Below are 20,828 nucleotides of genomic sequence, written 5' to 3' on the forward strand. Positions count from 1 at the left end.
AAGCATAAAAAAAAATACTGGCTTTTCTAGTGTTGCCCCAATCAGTGAGTAAGTGATTGAAACCAGACTATTTTCCCTTGGTTGGTAATTTGATAGAACAAATGTTGAAAATTCTGTTTTTCAATGTACTATGTGGTTCTTTATTTGAAACTACCGTTGCTATAAAAAAAAATAATTACTATATTTCAATTGTTCCTTGATTGGATATACATTTGAGATTCAATATTGAGTATTCAAAGAACATTTTAAACATTTCTATGCATTAGTTTGGAATATGTCAAATCGCAATCATAACCATATTAGTGAGCACAACATCACAATAGCAAACAATAACTGCAATCTAATATTTGGGAATGTATTATGTTTTTAAGTCACGCATTCACATTTTGCACATTTGTAATACATTTACCAAATGGATGAATTCAACTACCCATATTTCCTACATCAGATTTATATTTTTTGTGTCCAAGAAATTGTATAAGAAAGCTAAAAACTTCCCCAAAAATGTAAGTTAATCGTAATCGATTTCACAATTTTTAACGAAAGTAAGGAAATTGAATTTCACTGATATCAGTATAGAAAGTGATAAATTAGCTCAGTTTTATACTTCTTGTAAAATCTGATTAAAATGGTACAACTCTGCCCCCTGCTGACCATATAACTCAGGTGTGCCTTCAGTGAACATTAGTAAGTGTACAGTCTCTTGTTTCAGACGAAACAAGGTCAACATTTTTCGCAGATGTTTTTCTTTTTTTTTTCTTCCTAATATTTGCAGATGGCTAGCATTGTTCCGTTTCATTTTCTATCATTTATGATTATGCAACCTTGAGGTTATATTAAATGTTGTGCTAAACCTTAATGTAATCCTATGACACCAACGCAATCAGACTCGTGTTCCCTGCTCTGATGATATCATAGCACCGTTCTGCTCAGCTTCTCCTGAGCTCGTAATTTTCTTCAAGGCACAGTTGTGCTGCTAATGGGAAGAGGCCAAAGCAGGTTATGAAAATCTTTATTTACAGCTAGCTGCCAGGCTGTGTGAAGTAGGTCACAGCATCTCCTGAAATGGAACGAACCTTGCTCACACCGTTTAATACTTTTCTTCTGGCGGCTCGCAGCTTCTCAAAGGCTCCAAAGGGAAAGACACAAATGCTTTTCAGTCCAACGCAGCAAGGGCATCTTGTGTCTACTTGTAATATATATAAAAAAACATGTTCATCTGCAGAAAACACAGGGTTTTTTTCAAAGATAATAAAAACACGAGAAATTTGTGAATTTCTCTGTTGCTCTAAATACTTAGTATTCAACTGGTTGGGTTTCCACAGCAGGTGAACAACGTATCCCCTGAATGTTATCAAACCATAAAAAGGAGCTGAGCTGCACAGCCTGGTATTAATCAGGATGCTGCCATACATCAAATGATCTCCATGGCCTGCAGATAAGGCAGGTTAATATAAAGCTACTGGAGCCTCGTCGGGGCACTTTATGCTCATCATCACACAGTCAGACATCTGCAACTTATACAACATGTCAGACGCTCCTGGAAAGGTGTGTAGCCAGCGAAGTCCCCCTGTGGTGATGGATGCCTGTGGGAGGCTGTTATGCCACAAGGTGAAAATGTCCATTAATCAGCTCCACTTCCTTCACTGCCTTGGCTTTCCCATTACCAGCACACTCCAAGCACCCTGATTGGTTTTTAATTGGCCTGCCCGCCAGGAGATAGATCACGTTTTCCCCGAGGAAAAGAACAAAAACGAGTGTGTTTGTGTGTATGTGTGAGAGACGGGGGCACCTGTGATTTTTCTGGAGGAATACCCTCATAGAAAGAACAGTCAATCCATTACTTATTGTATACAAATAAAAGCTTAAATCAAGGCATTGGCTGGTAGCTGGTATAAAGGTATGTCAATGTTGTTAACTACAACAGTTACACAGCTGTTGCAGTTCTACAACTACAATCTTAAAATTGTTGGAACTTCTTTTGATAAAATGTCAAAGAAAATCTTGAGGTAAACAGAGGGTTTTTTTCTTTCGTTATTCACAGTTTAAAGAGTTGGGCAGTGTTTCCCCTCCGTGACACGTCACTGTGCATTGCTAGCTTAAAGAAGGCTCCAGAGGGTTTTCTGCACTTACAAGAACAACAAATTCAGTTGCTTGGATACTTTTCGTAAAAGTGTCACGATGTGGGAATCATTTTCATTATGTTAACTATGTTTTAAAACACAGTAGCATCTTTGTTAAGCAGTAGAGTGCAGACTGGCTATGCAAATAAATAACCCATCTATTTGCTTATGTTTGAGAATATTTTTGATAATGAAAAACACAAAAAGTAATGCTGTGGGAACTAAAAGAAAAGTAGTGGAAGTAGCTTCTTTTAAGCATCCAGCTGCAGGCTAGGTGCCGGAGCAGGTGGCCTTACTAATTAGCTAACTAATATGGGCTTTGTCTTCAAAAGGGTATGCTATTCTGTACAATAAGCACTTAAACATCAATAAATTTTTTAAACAGTGTTTCATTTATATTTTTGGACAGGTCTGGGTTCAAATCAAATTAAGAGACTTTCAGATATTGCTCTAATGGCAAAAATCAAAAGTTATTTATCAGCACATGTAGAATAATGGTTGGTTAATTTTAAAATGTTTATTTTTTTATTTGAAATTTTGAAACCGTGGTGTTTTTTATCAATATCATCGTTAACAGGAATATCATACTGGCCCACACCTAAGTTAATTCATTAGTATTTATCATTAAAATGGAAGGAAAGACTCTGTTTCAAAATTACCTAATTATTGTTTTTTCAACTACTTCAATCCAAATCAAGAGCTTGGATCAGAATAAGGAATATACCATAATTAATAATGTGTATACTGGCAGGCGCAGCAGGAGTGTATGTGTGAAGGACGCGGGAGCAGCTACATCTTACACTGAGTAGATGTCAGTATTGACAATATGTCTGCTCAAATAGATCATTCTTCTCTACACCCTAGCGTGACCATGTCACTGAGACTGATTGGAAGACCACATTGATTCCCTTCAGTATCTCCACATGCACATTTACAAAGTCGGTGTAACGACAAGGAGGTCCTACTGGCCTTCGCAAAATTACTCATAAAAACAAAAATGAGTATTTAAACCTCTACAAATATTATTTTAAAGGAAAAATAACTACAGAGGGGTAAAGTAGAATATAAGCCATCCCACAGCAAGGAGCCAGGATCATCAGCTCTGCACTAGAGTGATTCAGTGGTGTGGAGCTGAAAGAAGCACAGTCTGGAACTGCATCTAGTACCAGCAAGTCTTACTCTAAGGGACTAGGAAGTTTTCCACTGCATCTAAGGTTTATTTCAGACTAAATAACATTTTGTTTGTCTTTTACAGAAATTATTTTGTAAAGCTAATAAACTGTATATGTAAATAAGTCTCTTCAATTTTGAATATGTCAGCTATTAGATGTTACATCACAATGATCATTAAAAAGAAAGTGTACGGGGATTAGAGATCCACCAATCTGACTTTTCCTGACCTATACTGATTTCAGGTTTTCTTGTCTGAAGCCCTTTTCCGGCTTTAAATAAACTAAAAAAAAAGTTAACTAAAGTACATGTTGTTGGTTGATGCTCCCACCAGAAACCGGAGGAGTTTGTAGTTTTGGTGCATTCAACAAACATGGAAAAAAAAAAAAGATTTTTCAGAAGTAGACCTGATGTCCATTCGGGAGGGAAAAGTGGCCAAATCTGATAATCAATTCTCTGGCAGATTGATTGGCACATCACTAATGAGGATCACACTCATCTTAAATGATGGTCTTCTTCCAACCAAACCGATGCTAATCAAACAAAAAAGGAAAAAATGTCCCAGTGGCTTCCCCTTCATTTACTTTTGGTGTAATTTACAGTTTAAAGAAATGGAAAATGTACTTTTCTTATAATAATATCATTCATTAACACTGATAGCATGCAGCAGCGGTTCAGAATATTCAGAAAATTTATGTTGTTGAAGAACAGTCTTTCATGCTTTATTTTATCATGTATTTACAGTCACATTAAGTTGAAGTGCTCAGGCATGCCAGACAAGTAGACTTATAATGTTTCTCACCATCTGACCCATCCTTGTCAGTTGCATAAAGGGGATCCCCAGGAGGCCTTTTACTGCTAAAGGACTCTGCACTTTTCCTCACAGTAAGAGTGAACAGTGCATCTTATAACCCAATGGTTCAATCTTGCACCGAGTTTCCTCCTGGCTCCAGCTCTAACCAGACCGTTATGATTAACAGGGGCTGGGTCCGTTTGCTGTTATTCCACAGCAAGGGAGAGAAAGAGAGATGAGCAGAAACGGCAGGGAGGGAGTTCCTGCGACGTTGGACCTGGTAAGACCCAGGTAGCGTGCTTTCCCACTATAATTTAATCACATTCAGCTGTCTGCCTGTCCTTGGCTCAGCTCAGCATAGCACATCAGGCACTGCGGTGGCACAAACACGAGCATTCCCAATAACAAGCAAGACATCGCCTTCCTCTCGCATCTTTAAGAAGATCCCGGAGAACACGGCTTCACATCCCGCCGACCAGCTCATGTCAGTCTTTGTACACACATGGAGGGAAACTGAACTAAATACACCAACAATCATTGTTACCGTCTGATGAAACAGTGATGAAAACATTACCTCAACATATAAAGCGTCTTCCCTACAATTTAATGGACACTCCGGGTAAAATATTACTGAAAACCGTGACGAAAGGATAAAATTCTTTGTGTATCGCCAGAAGTCTCCAACCTCTTGATTATGCTGTTTGTTGACATGAAGAGCACTTAGTTGGGCGCACTTTGCGCTCAAGCATTGTTATGTGTCCTGATAGAAAAGAGGCAAGTTGTATTGCATCGCTGTAAATACCACCCACGGGAGCACACACAACATCAGCACTGTACTTTCCTTAAGACTAACTCCCAAAACAAGCACAAAACAGAGACAAAATGGACTTGTGCATGAGCTATGCCAGCCATGTAACTCAAATACAGAACCTACCGTTATTTGAAGCCAAATAGTTTCATCTAAACTTTTTTTTTTTTTTACAGTTTCCTCCTTGTCCAACTTTTTAGTTTATCTCCATTACTTCAGATGCATAGGCTTGCACTAAAAGTGACTGAAAACTTAAGGAATTTGCACAATTTTAAACAATCAATTGTTCTAAAACACAAACATTTGTATGTTGGTATTTTATTAGTTCTCAGCAGAATTTTAAGAGCTTGATGACAAGAAAAGCTCGTTCTAAGTTTGGATTGCCAGAATTACCCGCACCAGAAGAAGAAAAACTTCTAGAACTTCTCTTTAAATTAGCACTAGTATCATCAGAATTTGACTGCCACAGATTGAAGAAGACATTTTCTGTTTTTAGAGAGCAAATCACTGTCAGGAGCTGACTGTTCCCATGAACTACAAGAAACCACATGCAACAATCCCAGTCTAACAGACAGCACATGGAAGGACAAAGTGTGGCAAGCGGAGTCCAGTATCAGCCAACAACAATGGAAAAGACGCAAAATGCCATGAGCAAAGCAGAAGGTACCTACCAACTGCAGTCGTGTCTTTAAACTTTTCCTCCTCCTCTGCTATTATTTCCCTTTATTTCACTCCCAATGAATTCCCTTACTGAGCTCACTGCAAAGTTCTGCTCTCCTCTTGCATGCAAATCATTTTTCACGACTTGAGAGATGACTGTGGGAAGGAGAGAGCGCAAGAGAGAGAGCAGGAGAGAGAGAGAGAGAGAGAGAAGAAGAGAGTGTGAGCGGAGGCAGAAAGGATGACAGAGGGGCGGAGGAGTGGAGATAATGGTTGGGAGGCAGACGACCAATGGGCCTGGAGCCTAATGGGGAGGAAAAGAGAAAAAAAAAAAAAAAAAAAAAAAAAAAAACAGGAATCAGGACACACCAATGAGGCGCAGCCTGGAGAGGGAGCACAGTCCGGAGGAGAGGAGACTGAGAGAAAGAGGGAGCTCGCATGGAGAGATAGAGATGGAGGGAGGGAGAGAGAGAAGAACCATGCATAGAGGATGAGCACGGCAGGAGGAGAGAGGCAAGAATCCCAGGCGAGATGGAGAGGCTGCAGATCAGAAAGAACAAAAAGAAAAAGACAGAGAGAGGAAGGAAGGAGCTGACTTACCCGGGTACAGCCAGTGGCATCCTTCACACACTGCCTTCCAGACTCCACACACACATTCACCCACCCGGTGATAGAGGCGCACGCCGTGCTGCCGCTGAGACCAACCAATAGCAAAAACAACAAAGGAGAGGACTGCCAGAGCCAACTGGTATACCCTAAAGCAATTGTTCCTGTGCGCGTGTGTATGTGTGTGTCAGGGGGAGAAACTGGGGGGGTGTACGAGCATGTGTTTGTGCAGAGAGAGAGAGACAGCTGAAGGAAGCTGTATCGCTCCGTTCTTGGTCCTATACAAGCTGAACTGCTTCCCTCCTCTCTATCTAATGTGTATCTGGCTCTTCTCTGTATACTCGGCATGTATGTTTCCTCCAACACCCTCCCGCCCCTGCGCTCCCTCTGCCTGCTAATGCACCCTCCCTTCTTATACATTTATTCAGGGCTGCAGACTGTCTGCTCTCAGAGTCAGATCTTCCCACGGGGAAGAGATGGAGGGGAGGAAGGGTAGCGAGTGAGGGAGAACAGAGGAGGGCTGGAGCCATGTGGAACATCTTCGGTGCATTCATTTTAAATGCACACATTTGTGTGAGAAATCAGGTTCAGTTCGGCTAAAGTGCATAATGTTAAGACCAGAGTGAAGAATCCTCTGGAAGCAGCCCAGAAAAAGAGAAAATGTAAGAACTTGCAGGGAAGACAACTTCCAAAAGGAAAAAAACGTATCTAGTGTAGACAAGGCACAAATCACACAGAAAGATGCCGGAGCAATGATCTGAGGCAGAGTTGGCTATAGGCACAGGCAGTAAAATGCTATCAAAAGTGTTCCTTGCGCCTTTTTATATTTTCTCATGTAACGAACACAAACACATAAATTACAACTATAACTTTTGATGGAACAACAGAAAATCCTTGTGATATGTGAAAGTAAAAGTATATATGATTTTAAGTTTTTAAAACAATTTAAAGTGTGATGTGCATATATTCAGTCCCCTGCTTATAGAGTTCGCAGAACCACTTTTCATGACAATTAACAGTGTAAGACCTTTATGTTTTCATTTTTGCTCAATCTTCTATTCAAAATAGCTGGCACTTAGTCAGATTTAATGGATAGCTTCTCTTTACATGAATTTTCAAGGGGGGTTTTTGCCCTGTATTTAGCTCCATCCATCTTCCTTTCAGCTGTCCTGCTTGTTGTCCTGCTGAAGGAAGTCGTCCTCACAATATGATCCTGCAATTAGCAGTTTCTCAGTGGGCATGGTGTGTTAAGGGTGCTGATTTTCCATGTCACATACCATTTTGCATGCAGGCCCACAATTTTAATTTTTGTTGTTCCACATGTTTGCTGTGCCCCTTACATAAAGTGCGGCAATTCCTAACATTTAACTATCTTATTTAAATTAATTGTCCATATAGGACATATCTGAGGAGTACAACTAATAATTGTCCTGTGAACAAATTCTTCCATGTGAGCTGTGAATCTGTGCAGCTACAATAGTTTTACCATGGAGCTGCTTCTTGTTAAGTTACACTTGTTTGGCCTTTCAGCTTAGGTGATAGCAACAAATAACACATATAATATTTTACCATACAAATTATTACATGTGGTAAAAAGGTAACTATGCACATCATTTTGCTACCTTTAGGATGAAACATGGTGTTGGGAGTATCATGCTGTGGAGAGGCTCTTCTTCAGAATAGATGGGAGGCAGGCCAGAGTTAATGGGAAAATGAAATACAGGACAATCATAAAAAAAATGCTCTTGGAGAATTAAAAAAAACTGAGAACAGAATGGAAATTCACCAAATTGTCGTCAACCCGTTGCCATTTGCGTGAACAACAAACATTAAAAATATTTGGTAAGCTGTTTTATTTCTTTTAAAAGCAACTGATGTCAATAAAAAGCAGGCATTGGGGTAACTAAATGATGGGGGAAGCACAAAAACATTAACTAACCCAGGTACCATGTGAGAATAAAACTACCAACTAGCCAACCCTATAAAACCCACTGACTGTGACATATTTGGCTTCATTCAGGCTGCTGAGAGAGATACAAGATGTAAACCTAAAGAAAGTCTCCAGTTGATTGCTGGCTTGCTGTTAATTAACGCCCTCCCTCACCAGCTTCTTAACTTCGAGGCTGGCTGAGCACCAGAATTGAAGAGTAGAGAAGATGAATGAGTATTGAAACAGGCTATCTGCAGCCATGTGTACAGCGATGAGCCCCGCTCACAAAGCAGGGGACGCTGTTTACAATATAATCATGCTCAAACCATAAAGAGAGTGACATTCATGTGCACTCTCATGTGAACGAAAATAGGAATAACGATGCAATAATTTCCATATTTACTCCGATTTGCAAACACAGGGAATGCTAATTTGAACCCTGAGACATCGTCATAATTAGATTATAAATTAGGTTCATTTCTTACCGGACAAGAGGTGCTAATTCATTCATTTTCTCGTAGTGAGATGGGTACTACTGAAAATGCAAAAGCCCTCCAGGCAGCGGTGCATATTTGGGACTCCTTACTCGGTTCAGATAAGTAATAACATTTTCAAATGAAGCCACATAAATATTCAGATTTGAATCCAAAAACATGGGCATATGCTCCTCATACCGATAATATGAAGCATATTGTTTTGATGTTCATCATAACAGTAAACAAATCAAATGCCACCCAGCAATGTTTTACAGAACTAACAAGCTCTGCTCTCTCCAGGAACACTGCCAGGCAGCTGAAGAAGGCATGATAAGTACTCCTGTGGGTTGGGACACATGCACCCTCAGGGCATTCAATATTACCAAATTCAAATTTTTATTTGGCTATGTTAATGCCAATCAAACACAATTAATTTGCCCTACTATCTTAAATAAACAATTGGGAGGAATGGGCACAACCCAACAAACAGGGAATACTATGGTTAATCTGTATACATTTGGAGATACCAGCTGGAAATAAGAGTCTATTCAGAACCAGAGGTATGAATAATACAGAAGGGAAGTGCTAACTGTTAGAAATGTAAAGGTAGTTTTTCATTTTCAGGTGCAAAAGTAATTATAGAGTGAACAAAAGCTGCAGTATGTACCTTTTACAAAAATATGTTGTTTACATATTTGTTAAAACTGTCACCATGTGGTAATTGTATGGGACAGGTGATCTGTAAAAAAAAAAACAAAACAAAAACACGCTTGTTGTACACACTGTTGTAAACAGTGTTTGAGCTCTTCACAAGAAGCATGCAAAAGTAATAAAACTAAATAACACGGAGACCTTAAGGAACACAGCCATATTTTTCTGAAAGCAACAACTTTGAACCTGAGAACTGTCAGCTGAACTCAAACTCTGACACCAGAGCTCCCCTACCTTTAAGCTATGGGGCTTCTTGTGCTTCGGAAGCAAAAAGCCCGGACCGTAATCTCCCCAGTTACTTGGTCTCTAACGACAATAAACACACATAATATACTTGAAAATAAACACAAAATAAGGTAAAAACATTGTCCGTTAGAAGTGATTAAAATTTAGATACTTAAATAGCACATTTTTATAAGAAATTCTCTGAGAATATTGCCTACTAGCATAAGCTAAAGTTAATGTTGGCCACAAAGTTTAATGAAAGTAAAACTCACCTTCAAATATATAACGAGGCCTACATCTTAAAACCGTTCTCCAGCTTACTTGTTGGGGCTTTGGATCGAGATACATCATTAGCATTACCTTGGGCAAGCCCTGCAAGCACCTAGTGTAAAATGCCATTTTCTATAGACCGGAAGCGACCGAGCCCCTTATCCCCGAACACGGAAGCTGACGTGCAAAGGGGGCCCTTGTTCTTCTTCTTCTTTCTGATATAGCCGGTGTCGTCTAACGTTAGGATGTATTATGGCCATCTGCTGGAGTGTGAACCAGAGTATCTCCCTTTTTGAACCTAAAAAAAAATACATATTCTGATATTCTGTATGTATATATATATATATTTGTTATTGCAAGCTTGTAACCAGCACACTCAAACCCTTGTTCACTTCAACTGAGTACACACTTCATAGAGAGTCATAGAGTGTAGTGTAAGTATTAGGACCAGGCTTATGTGTGACAGCAGGACCATAGGGGAAGCCAGAGGAGGTTGACTTTTTTTTAAGATTATCTGGCTTATAGTTTGTTGTCACAACATTGTGATCATATTAACAAATATGTAAAAAAAAAAAAAAAAAAAAAAAAAAAAACAAGCATATTTTTTTAATAAAAGTTACTGCATTCGTGACTTTTAAAAATCCTATGTTGGTATTGTGGAACTTTGTGAATGTATTAACCTTTTCTGTACTTTATAGTAGTTATTTGGAGACTTTGGGAGGATTGATAAGATAACTATATTTTCCACCAATGGAAATCCATTTTGGTCAAGCAGATTTGCAAATAGGTGAGAGCTGAAATCCATCCTGCAAATACAACAGGCAGAATAAATGGCTACTAGAAAAATCTGAATGTTAAGGAAAATGTTTCAACCAACATAATTGTTTGGAAAAAATCAAATTAAATACCCTTATGATTTAGGTTGGAATGAAAGTTATTTTGGTATGTTTTGGTATATGGTAGGCCACATTAAAACTAATAACTTTTTACAACTCATCAAAAATTGTTTGAACAATCTATGCTTTAAATATGGTTGTAAGCTAAATTGTATATCTAAAATCGTTCAAATTCAACTGAGAGCAAAGGCCAAAAGGGAGGAACTGAAGCAAGCGTCGAAGCTGCAATGAGTATGGGAGGAGCAGCGCTTGTTGTTGAGTTTAGAGGTGTTGATGTTGCAGAGTGGAAGCAAGCGAGCACTAGGGAGCTAAAAGAGTGGGGGAGGAAGACGCCTGTTGTGTGTTGAGACTTGAGATGATAGCATGGAGAAGGTGAGGGCCTGTTGTTCAGTGGGACTGAGGGAGGAGAGCAGGTGGGCCGAGGGGGAGGAGAGGGAGAGACGTGTGTAAGGGGGAGAAGAGGTAGTATTGCTGGTGTATTGGGAGTAAGAAAATGAAGGAACAACAAGCTTCAGCTTACTTATGTACAGTGTACTCGTGTGTCATTGAGAGAGAGAGTGAGAGACAGAGAGAGAGGGGGAGAGAGAAAGAAAGAGAGAGAGAAAGAGATGCTTGGGTCTTCGCTATGGGATGACAAATGTGCCAGACATAAAAGACCATAGAGCAAAGAAATCCACAGGGAGCCTCTGTACCTGTACACAAGCACATCTGCACACGGTAGCAGCAGCAGACGACAGAGGCTTCAGGGGATAAACACACCAACACATGCATACAGACTGTGCAGGACTACATTTGCACTCACAAAATCAAATTTCTCCATTTGAAATTTACACTTATACTCCTTTCTATGCTTGTAAGTATCTAATTCTGGAGCATCCAAAGCAGTTTCTTTTGTGCTTTTATTTGGAAAAAAAGTTACTTTTCTGAAGAAGGCAGAATGGCTGCAACTTCTGTTAACTTTTTATGTGATTATCTTGAGATTCCAGGTTAACTGATAAGTAATTTCAACATAACTAAAAAGGTTATCTCTTTTATACAGAAAAAATAACTAAACATAAAAAACAAAATGTACTTCCCAATGATCAGGAGATGATCAGTGCTAAGACGATGGTTCTTGTGTCCCTTCGGTTTAATCACAATCTTGGCTCGCAATGTTTTGATCAATGATAAATATTCCTTGTTGTGACATTTTCAGTTTGAATCCATGCATGCACAAGCATAAAATGCAAACCCAGGCCAGAATTTTAACCCAGGATCTTTTTGTTGAAAACCAACAGCAGTAAGAAATCCGCTAATGTTCAACCCCAACCTTATACATCTAAAATATTTTATTTTCAAGAACCTAGAAATAGATTTTGTTTGTATTTGTTGAGTTTTTTCCCCCTTTAAATCTTGACCAGGTTGAAAAATCTACAAATTATCTACAGCTCAGAGTCAATTAAAGTTTTTTGTTTGTTTTGTTGTGTTTGGTTCAGTGTTTTTAAAGGGTCCATTTCAAATAAAAGGAAGCAAAAAGTTTCCATCATTTATCTTCACCAGTGTGGCAAGGGCTTTTGAAACTGCAGCGCATCCAGCAGGTGAGCGTCCATCTATCCATTAGCTACACCCACTTACCCTGAAGAGGGTCAGGGGTTACAGCCTGTTCCTGCTGACACTGTGCGAGAGGCGGACAGCACCCTGGACACATTTCTGGTCCCTCACAGGACTAACATGCATTCAGTCAGCCATGTACACTCGCATCTAATTTAGAAGTTTGAGACTGTGGGGGAGAAATAAACCCACACAGGTGCATTAAAAGGGCCATAATTTGTTTTAAGCAACCCATTGAACCACTGTGTTGTCTGCAGACAAGAAGTATTCAACAACTCTATTTTTCATGAAATAAATGCTTGCAAAAACAGTGTGTTTTCTAGAAGAAAACAAGTGTTTCGGTTCCTCAAGGGTTGGAAAGCTCATCAAAAGGATGCAGTGTTGGTGGTTTGATTTAAACAAAGTTTCACAGAAGAAGGTTTAATTCTTTGTCTTGGCCTGCTGAATGTGGCAAAGACAAGATTGAGACATAACTGACTTTGCATTAAATCACAATGAAATGGTTTCTCAATATCCGATAAGACACAGCATACTATAAATATGCATAAATCCTGATGTGAGAACCCCCATCACATTGTGGGAAATGCACTGCTTTCTGTATCTATGTATATATTGACTTTTGTATGTATCTAACCCTTTAATATGCCAGACAAACCTGGTTATCTGGTAATACCAAATATTTTATATCCATGTGAAAAAATGCAGCAGCATGAGTGCTGCAGATCTCACATATCAAATATTTCAAGGTTGAAAGTATGTTTTTCTTTAAAAATCTAAAAGAATTTATTAAAAACATTTTCATTTCTGCATCTTTTTTAACTAGTCTGATAAAGGTTACAGGTAGGAGTCCCAGAAAACAAAGCTCTTTCACTTTCCCATCTTTTTTGTCACTGGGAGGCCTTAAAAACCCACGGACAGGTTTAGAAACACTCTTATGCCTCGGAATATTACGCATAAAACTAAACAAAATGTGCTTCTCAAAGTGGCTTACAAATGAGACCTCGCCATCGAAGGTGGCTACCTCAGCTTCCATACCAAGTACTTTTGGGGTAAGTGCCTTGCCCAAGGACACTTGGACATGCAATGTGAAATTATATTAAATATCAAGACTCAGGACTATCAGAAAACACATTCAAACACCTGAATCCCAGCTGCACAAACACTTTACCTTCAAAGTCGGCCTTATTTTAAGGTCCATAACTATTTTCACAACATCTGGGCCCACAAGAACACACCCACATACATTTTCTGATGTGAAAATATGCAGTCACACATGCAATCACAATGGCAGTTGCAAATACACACACAGGCACAGCCACATGCTTATGTTAATTTGAAATCATCAACACAAGAACAAAGGCATGGCAAGAGGGCATACATAAACATTACATGTCCGCAGATTATGCAGACACATGCACACATCTAAGCTCTGATAAACACTCAAACACACACATCCACCCCATTTGCCTCATTCACAGAGGTAAGACCACGTATCATTTCACCCTCTCACTCTCTTTCTCTCTCAAGTCCCCAAATCCATGGCATATGACCTTCTGTGAGACAGATAAAGAATGTGCTTATCAGTCATGCAAATGAGGCTGAATTCATTTTCCACAACAGATGGCCCCATAGATAATGATGATGGAGGAGAGAAAATTAAATGTCTCTCGCTTGGTGACCATGGCAACCGCGCCTCTGCGGCGTAATATCAATAATAAGTGTGCCGCATAATAAGGTTGTCAGTCCTGTGAATCAAAACCTCCCATGATGGGACAGACCGAGAGGAGTGGGGGGTGTCTTGAAAAGTTTGGCTGACACTCTACAGAGGTCTGGTCAAGTCAGATCATTTCAACTTTTTCTCTCTTTCAAATATATCCGCCTCTTTTTATGCTAATAGTTCTGGCAAACGTTTAAAAAGTGATAAGCAAAGCTTTATTTGTTGCGTATTATTTCACTGTTACTGCTACTGTTATGATTGCTATACTGGAAATGAGCATGCACAGAAAACAGCTAGATATTCCAAGGACCCTTTAATTTTTTCAGTTGTTTAACTGAAATACTGCATCAGCAGGAAGTCTTCAAACCCCCAAATCCCAAAACACTGGGGACCTGCATGCTAGAGGAAACCATGAAAGGACTGATTGCAATCATGATTGTAAGAATCTGGCAATATGCAAATGGGAACCAGGAGAATATACAGGATTGCAATAACAAATTAAATTTGGGTGTGCAAATTACAAACTGAGAACAGGAGAAAAAATAAAAAACAGGGCTTGTGGAGGTGGGAAGTTCATAGAATTGGCACTGGAGCTTGTTGAGGGGTTGGGACTGTTTCATTGTGGAGTTCCTCTGATTTGCTGGCTCATTTGGACCATGGTAATTTTTTGGGGGGGGGCTATCTATGGAAGGGGTCAGTCTCTCAGCCAGGGTTTATGGGCTCCAGCCCAGAATTAAGGGGGGGCACCTCTTGGGACCAGGGGCCGATTGCTCCCCTGGGGTATCATTACATGGACCTGGGAGTATAGCTTGTCCATTTTTGTTTGTGTTTACATTGAGGGTGTGTGTGTGTGAGTGTAAGTGTTTATGGGGATGAGGTTAGTAACATGTGATTCTGTCTGTGTGTGCTTGTTTATCTATCAGGCTGGGTCTTGGGCTGCCCCCTTTCCATCTTGGGTCTCCTATCATATGTGGGGTCTATTTTCCCCTGTCGCATTTCTTGCCAGTAGTGGCTGATGCCTCTGCCTGCCGGTGTGTTTATTGGTTCTCAGTAACCAGGGCTGGCTGCTCTGGTATTTATCAGCTCACTCCTGGTGACTCCTTCACAAGGACTTTGCATTGACTTCCATTCACGTTTTCATATGATTCACATGTGCATACTCTAAAAATAGGGTTAAAGTCTACAGCTAGGTTTTATGTAAGTCTTCAGAGTAAGGTCAATTTTTTTATTTACGTACTTAGCAGTAGATAATACCTATTCTTAGAAAGTGTATTTATCCACAAATTAGATGTTTTTAGATATCTTCACCCCCAAATGCTTACAAGAAAAAAAATCATAACAGAAAAAGAAAAACACAAAAGCCAAGACAAACGCAACAAGCATCAGAAGGTCTTTTACTTTTGCATTGCAAAAGTCTGAAAATTTATTTGAGGAATATTGGTAAAATCTAATTGTTTTACACCTACTTGTGAATATTACCTAGGAAAGGATTTTTAGTTGTGGGTATGCAAATTAGAAATTATTTGACTGCTTATATATGAGTCATACCATTTCATGAAACACTCTCAGTATGTGATCGGGACAAATTGTTACCAGGGCTGAGTTACTGCTGAAGTTTTACTTTCCCCAAAAAATTGAGAAAAAGTGCATGAATTGATGCATTTTGTATGCTAACATTATAAATCTTAATAGCGAACACAGAGAAAAATGTAAAAGTCTTAGAGATAAAGTGGACAAGTCAGCTTATTAAATGCTGTTTTTAAACTCTGTCCTCCTCACTGCTGCCAAATCAACTTTGTGTTTGTTTGATAGCATCAATGCATTACCTATGTCACTTTGTACATGTATTTCACACAGATGCTTCTCCAATATACCCAAATGGTCTAATGTCCTGGGTTTGAGGTTATAGATTACAAAGCAACAAAACAATCTTAGTTCAGGACCATACTTGATTTGTTAAAATATGCAAATTTTCAACAGTGAGAGCTCCAGTGTTTTTGCTTAACCGTTAGTCTAATTACAGAGCTGATTTATTTTCCCCATTATTTCATCTCAAGCCCCAGCATTGCCAATCCTGATAAAAACAGTGATTATTACACAATTATTACGAATGGAAATTTGAGCTTACACTACACTAGTCTAACTAGCCTAATCAAGAATTGTTAAAAAAAAATAGTGATAAACATTAGGTTGATTTTTGCTCTGCATGAAATTGCATTAGTTGGCTCTCTTGTCCAGCAATTTCACTTTACTGGTCAGCTATTTATGCCAACTTTGTAGTTTCACTTAAACTTGGATGCATGATACACAAATATGGAACAATTACTTCAACAACTAGCCTTTCACATTCACATTCACATTACAGACACACAACAAACACAACATTTTATAACAGCAACAAAAAAAAATGTTTTTCTTGTCCAGAAGGTATACATGTGGTTTATAATCTTTCAGCAGTTGACCATCAAACAACTCTTGGGAAGGGAATTGCCAGTTTGAGCACTTGGTCTCAATATATTTGCAAAAGGTGCATTTAGTGTCATTGGTAATCATTGATGACAATGGTCTTTTTTGCTGCTTATGCAATAGGTCCCAAAACATACTCACCATTTTCTCATCTAGACAAAAGTATATCGGCCTTCATATGGTTTCAGAAACATTGCTAGACATTCAAGATTTAAAAACAACAGTCTCTTTTGTCTCCATGCTGTATTCATACTTGAAGCTGTAAAGAATCCATTCTGTTATCCAGTGGATAAACATTGTCACAGCAATGGTAAAAGTTGTTTGCTTCAGATCTGCTGCAAACTGTGTACTGCTTACAACCTTTAGACATAGACATACATTTTTTATACTGTTTGCACAAAATTCATGTTGGAGTAATCACACAAAGAACCAATTAAAATGTAGATTGAATAAACATGAAAATCACTTAAACTTTTTTTTTGTCTTTCAGAATAAAAGGTGAAGAATAGGAACCAATGTGACCCTGCAAAGATAAGGGGGTACAGATGATGGATGTTTTTGTGTGATGTTTGATTATTTCAATGTTCTTTAATTCAAATCTGTAAAGCTCTGTCAGATACTGTGGAGGGATGTCAGCTCTTCTACTATGTGTGTGTTCAGATTTAGTTAGTCCAAGTATTATAGAATTTGAACTACTATGATCAAACATCGTCTATAAAGGGAAACAAAACAATAAAATAGGATGCTAACACTGAAAGCAGCTGGGAACTCAAGCATCATTCGCAGCTAATGGTAAATGACCTGTACCTTTATAGTGTTTTATCAAGTCCAGAGGACCCCAAAGCGCTTCACACTACCTTCAGTCACTCACGCATTCATGCACACATTCACACGCTGATGGTGGTAAGCTACTGGATTGTAGCCATAGCTGCGTTCATCGACACCATAGGGCCCTCTGACCACCACAAGCCAGCAAAGCCAGTGAAGTGTCTTGCCCAAGGACACAACGACAGATGGAACCGGCAATCCACCATTTACAGAATAAGAATCAACCACTGTCGCCACCATTACCACTGGTTAGCCTGTTGTGGTATTCTCACAGTGCGTATGTGTAACTTTTCTGTCACCTGGTTCCCAAAAAAGAGATAGAAAGCAATTTTATAAGAGTTCTAGGTGCAAAAACATATGTTTCCTTCAACATGCTCTAAAATATTCAGATCTGCCAACTATAAACTCCATTGACTTAGAATGTGCACTTCTATGATACAAAGACCACCTCAAGATGACAGCTATCATGTGTCTTCCTTTAGAATCCTGAAATAACAGCTTTGGGAGTTCTGAGTGAGAGGTTCAATGACTCAGGCTGAGGAGTTTCACAAATCCTTTGTACATGCAAAAAGCCACAAAAGGTCAGTTCCATAATTTTGCCACCATCTGTAGCAGTGTTAAGACGTCTGACTCTTCTGTCTCGCTGCACCAAAGAACACCAAATAACAAGACGAAGGGCACTTTCAGACTGACCCCAGTCCTCTGGGGATAATATGTACTTGAACGTCATAGGTGTTACTCGCAAAAGAAAACCTTACTGCTTAGACATCAAACTAGTACTGCTATGTTTCCAATGCATGTAAGTACACTTTTGCTGGGGGTTTTTTACAGCTGAATTTTTATTTATGGTCTAGATGAAAACAAGACTGCACAATAACCTTGCAAAGTTATAAAATCCTATCTTAAAGCCCCCCCAAACCTTTTACCACCTAGTTGATGTTTCTCTGTGGTCCTTTAAGCACTGCAGCCTCACCAAGGCTACCGTAATTTTGGAGCCAGATACCTTTTTTTATTTAAGCCCATGAACAACCATTTAATTTGTGGAAGCATTTTACCTTTTAAAACCACACACAATTGACAACTGATATCAAAAAGCAAGACAAAACTTTATATGAAAAAAATTAACAGGATCACACTCATTTTTTATTCAAAAATATTTTCAAAAGATAAAACTGATCATTCACTTTTGGATTTAACTTTTTCTTGCTGGTTTAATCAACTTCTTAACTAGGTTCAAGAAACCTTAAAGAGACCTTGGTTATATAAACATGTAAACAGGGCTCTTTTTGCACCCTGGGATGAATCAGCTTTTACAATCTAGCCTCCAGTTGAAGCATCTACTGTCCCCAAAGGGAGACAACACATGCTAGAATGGATGCCGCATAGATGTAAATGTCATCAAACACCACAAACTACTCAACTAACGATTCACTCCAGCTGCTGCCACATCCGCCTTCAACTTGTAAAGGCGAGCAGCTTGGGGCTTTTTTTTGTTGTTTTTTTTTTAAATATGAACTTTAAAATAAAAAGAACAGATGACTTTCTGTTTCTCTGGGCTCTGGGTCTTGTGCTCCTTCAACCTGTTGGAGATCTTTGTGAATTTAGTTCAGATGCAAGCAGGAGTCAGAGGTTTTGAGAGATTTATAGAACTGCCAAATCACTGTAATGATCTCCCACTGTGCAAGTATCTGTCATAGGTCAAAGCTGAAAAAAAGTATGGTAAAAAAACATGTTTAAAACAACACACTTTCTAGTAGATTTAGATGTATTGATACTTCTTTTCATTTATTTTGCACAAAGTTTTTGGTAACTTTGCAACAATACTGAAATCTTTATTCACAGTGCCAGGTAGAATTTATAGCACCGGTAAGTTGTTACATTTTGTCAGATTGCAAACACAAACTTTGATGTATTTCATTGTTATTAAATGTGATTGACCAACACAATGTATTGCATAGCTGTGAAGTGAGAGAAAAAAGGATACATGATAAACAGGAAATTAATACAATATGCCACATACTAAGACATGGCAAGCACTCTTAGTGTCCCAGAAGTTATATATTTTAACTCCATTTCGTTAATGTTTTCATCACGTGCTATGTACTGTATACTCAAAGGCTACTCTCATTTTATCTTTTTTTCATATTACTGATATGTAAAGTTTATCTTGTTTTCACATATATTTGCTAATGAGTTGATAGAAGGCAAAATAGTTCAATAAAATATGCATGTATTTATTTAACATTTATAGTTTTTAGGAGCAGATGTATTATTGCAGGTTTTAATGCATTATCTAACTCTTTCCTCGCTCTGCATGTCATCCACTCCATCTGTCTCTCTTTCTCTTCTCCTGCCTCATCATGCACTCTCGCCCCCTCTTTTTCCTCTGTGTCTACCAACCAGACGCTCTCAATATAGCCCCGCTCATAAACACAAAGAGAGACGGAGGCAGAGATGGAGAGACGGTAATAAAAACGAGAGCGGGACAGGCGAGAGACTGAGATTGGGGGTGAATGAGTAGGAGGAGAGCAGCAGGAAGGAGAGGACAGGCTCATGTATCGCAGCCTACGTGTGTGCATATCAGCATGTATGATTGAAAGAGCAAGAATGGAGGCGGGGCAGGCAAACCAAGCAGGATGGTGAAGTCAATGAGCAAGACAGTTGGAGAGAGAGAAATGAAAAGGAAAGGGAAAAATGCAAGAAATGATGCAAGACAGCAGGAGAAAGGAAGCTGAGAAAATTAGAGGCTATGATAAAGTGAAGGAAGGAAGAATGAATCAGAAACAGAAGCGACTGAACTGAAGGCCGCACTGTTCTACTTTTGTGAATAATGAATATTCTCTGAGCATGGGTCTGCAACCTGCGGCTCCAGGGCCACGTGTTTTGGCCCCTCCACCGCGGCTCTTATAAAACCTTTGTTGGTAACATTACATAGGTAATAAAAAAGTAAAGCAAATAAAACCATAAAGATGACATTTCAAATTACATAAGTTTTATTCTTCCTCCTCTTAACCTGGTCCCTTCCTGTGAAGTCCGCAGTCCACAGGAAGCTATAATTACAGGAAGTGAAGTAGCACTTCCTCCTTTTGCTTCTGCAACACAAGTAAGATTAATTTACAAACTTAGTACATTGAAGATTAATGTTTCTAAATAAATACAATGTTAACGTAACAAAACTTGTCAGAGTTGATTTAGACCAAGACGTTATCTTGAATAATCTGTAAAAGTGAAAAAAACCCATAAATGTAGCTAAACAAAAATGTTAACTGAAAAACCTTTATTAAATGTGTTCTTGTCCACTTGACAAAAAACTTTTAAGAGTAAGTTAATGTTATTTTTTAGCTTCAAACAATGTAAAAATAAATGTAAATTTATTTGAATTTTCTTAGCCACAAAATAAATCAGTTAAAACATGTTAATAGGATATATGTTTTCATATAGGTCCAGACAAATATTATTTAGTAGCAGAAGGGGCAAACGTGACTCTTTGAATTGAGAATTTGCTGACAATGCAATAGACAAGAAACATTCCTTAATTACAATACACTCTAACTGGAAT

At 38.7% G+C, this 20,828-nt stretch overlaps 1 protein-coding gene across 7 annotated transcripts in view; it reads right to left on the reverse strand.

The window, feature by feature from the left end:
• The window catches only part of myt1lb (myelin transcription factor 1-like, b), a 123,341-nt gene extending 116,815 nt beyond the window's left edge, over positions 1-6,526 (reverse strand). For 3 of the 7 annotated variants that reach the window (XM_028000859.1, XM_028000854.1, XM_028000857.1), the window contains exon 1: positions 5,566-6,114. The gene's annotated coding sequence lies outside the window, so the exon portion shown is untranslated. Of the gene's footprint in view, positions 1-4,095; positions 4,516-5,565; positions 6,115-6,154 lie in introns of those variants that run through there. The other 4 variants (XM_028000858.1, XM_028000860.1, XM_028000855.1 and 1 more) reach the window with 3 other exon arrangements.
• Between the last annotated feature and the right edge of the window lie 14,302 nt (positions 6,527-20,828).

The sequence above is a fragment of the Xiphophorus couchianus genome, chromosome 19 (genome assembly GCF_001444195.1).
Source record: "Xiphophorus couchianus chromosome 19, X_couchianus-1.0, whole genome shotgun sequence".
In the NCBI taxonomy this organism is placed as follows: Eukaryota; Metazoa; Chordata; class Actinopteri; order Cyprinodontiformes; family Poeciliidae; genus Xiphophorus; species Xiphophorus couchianus.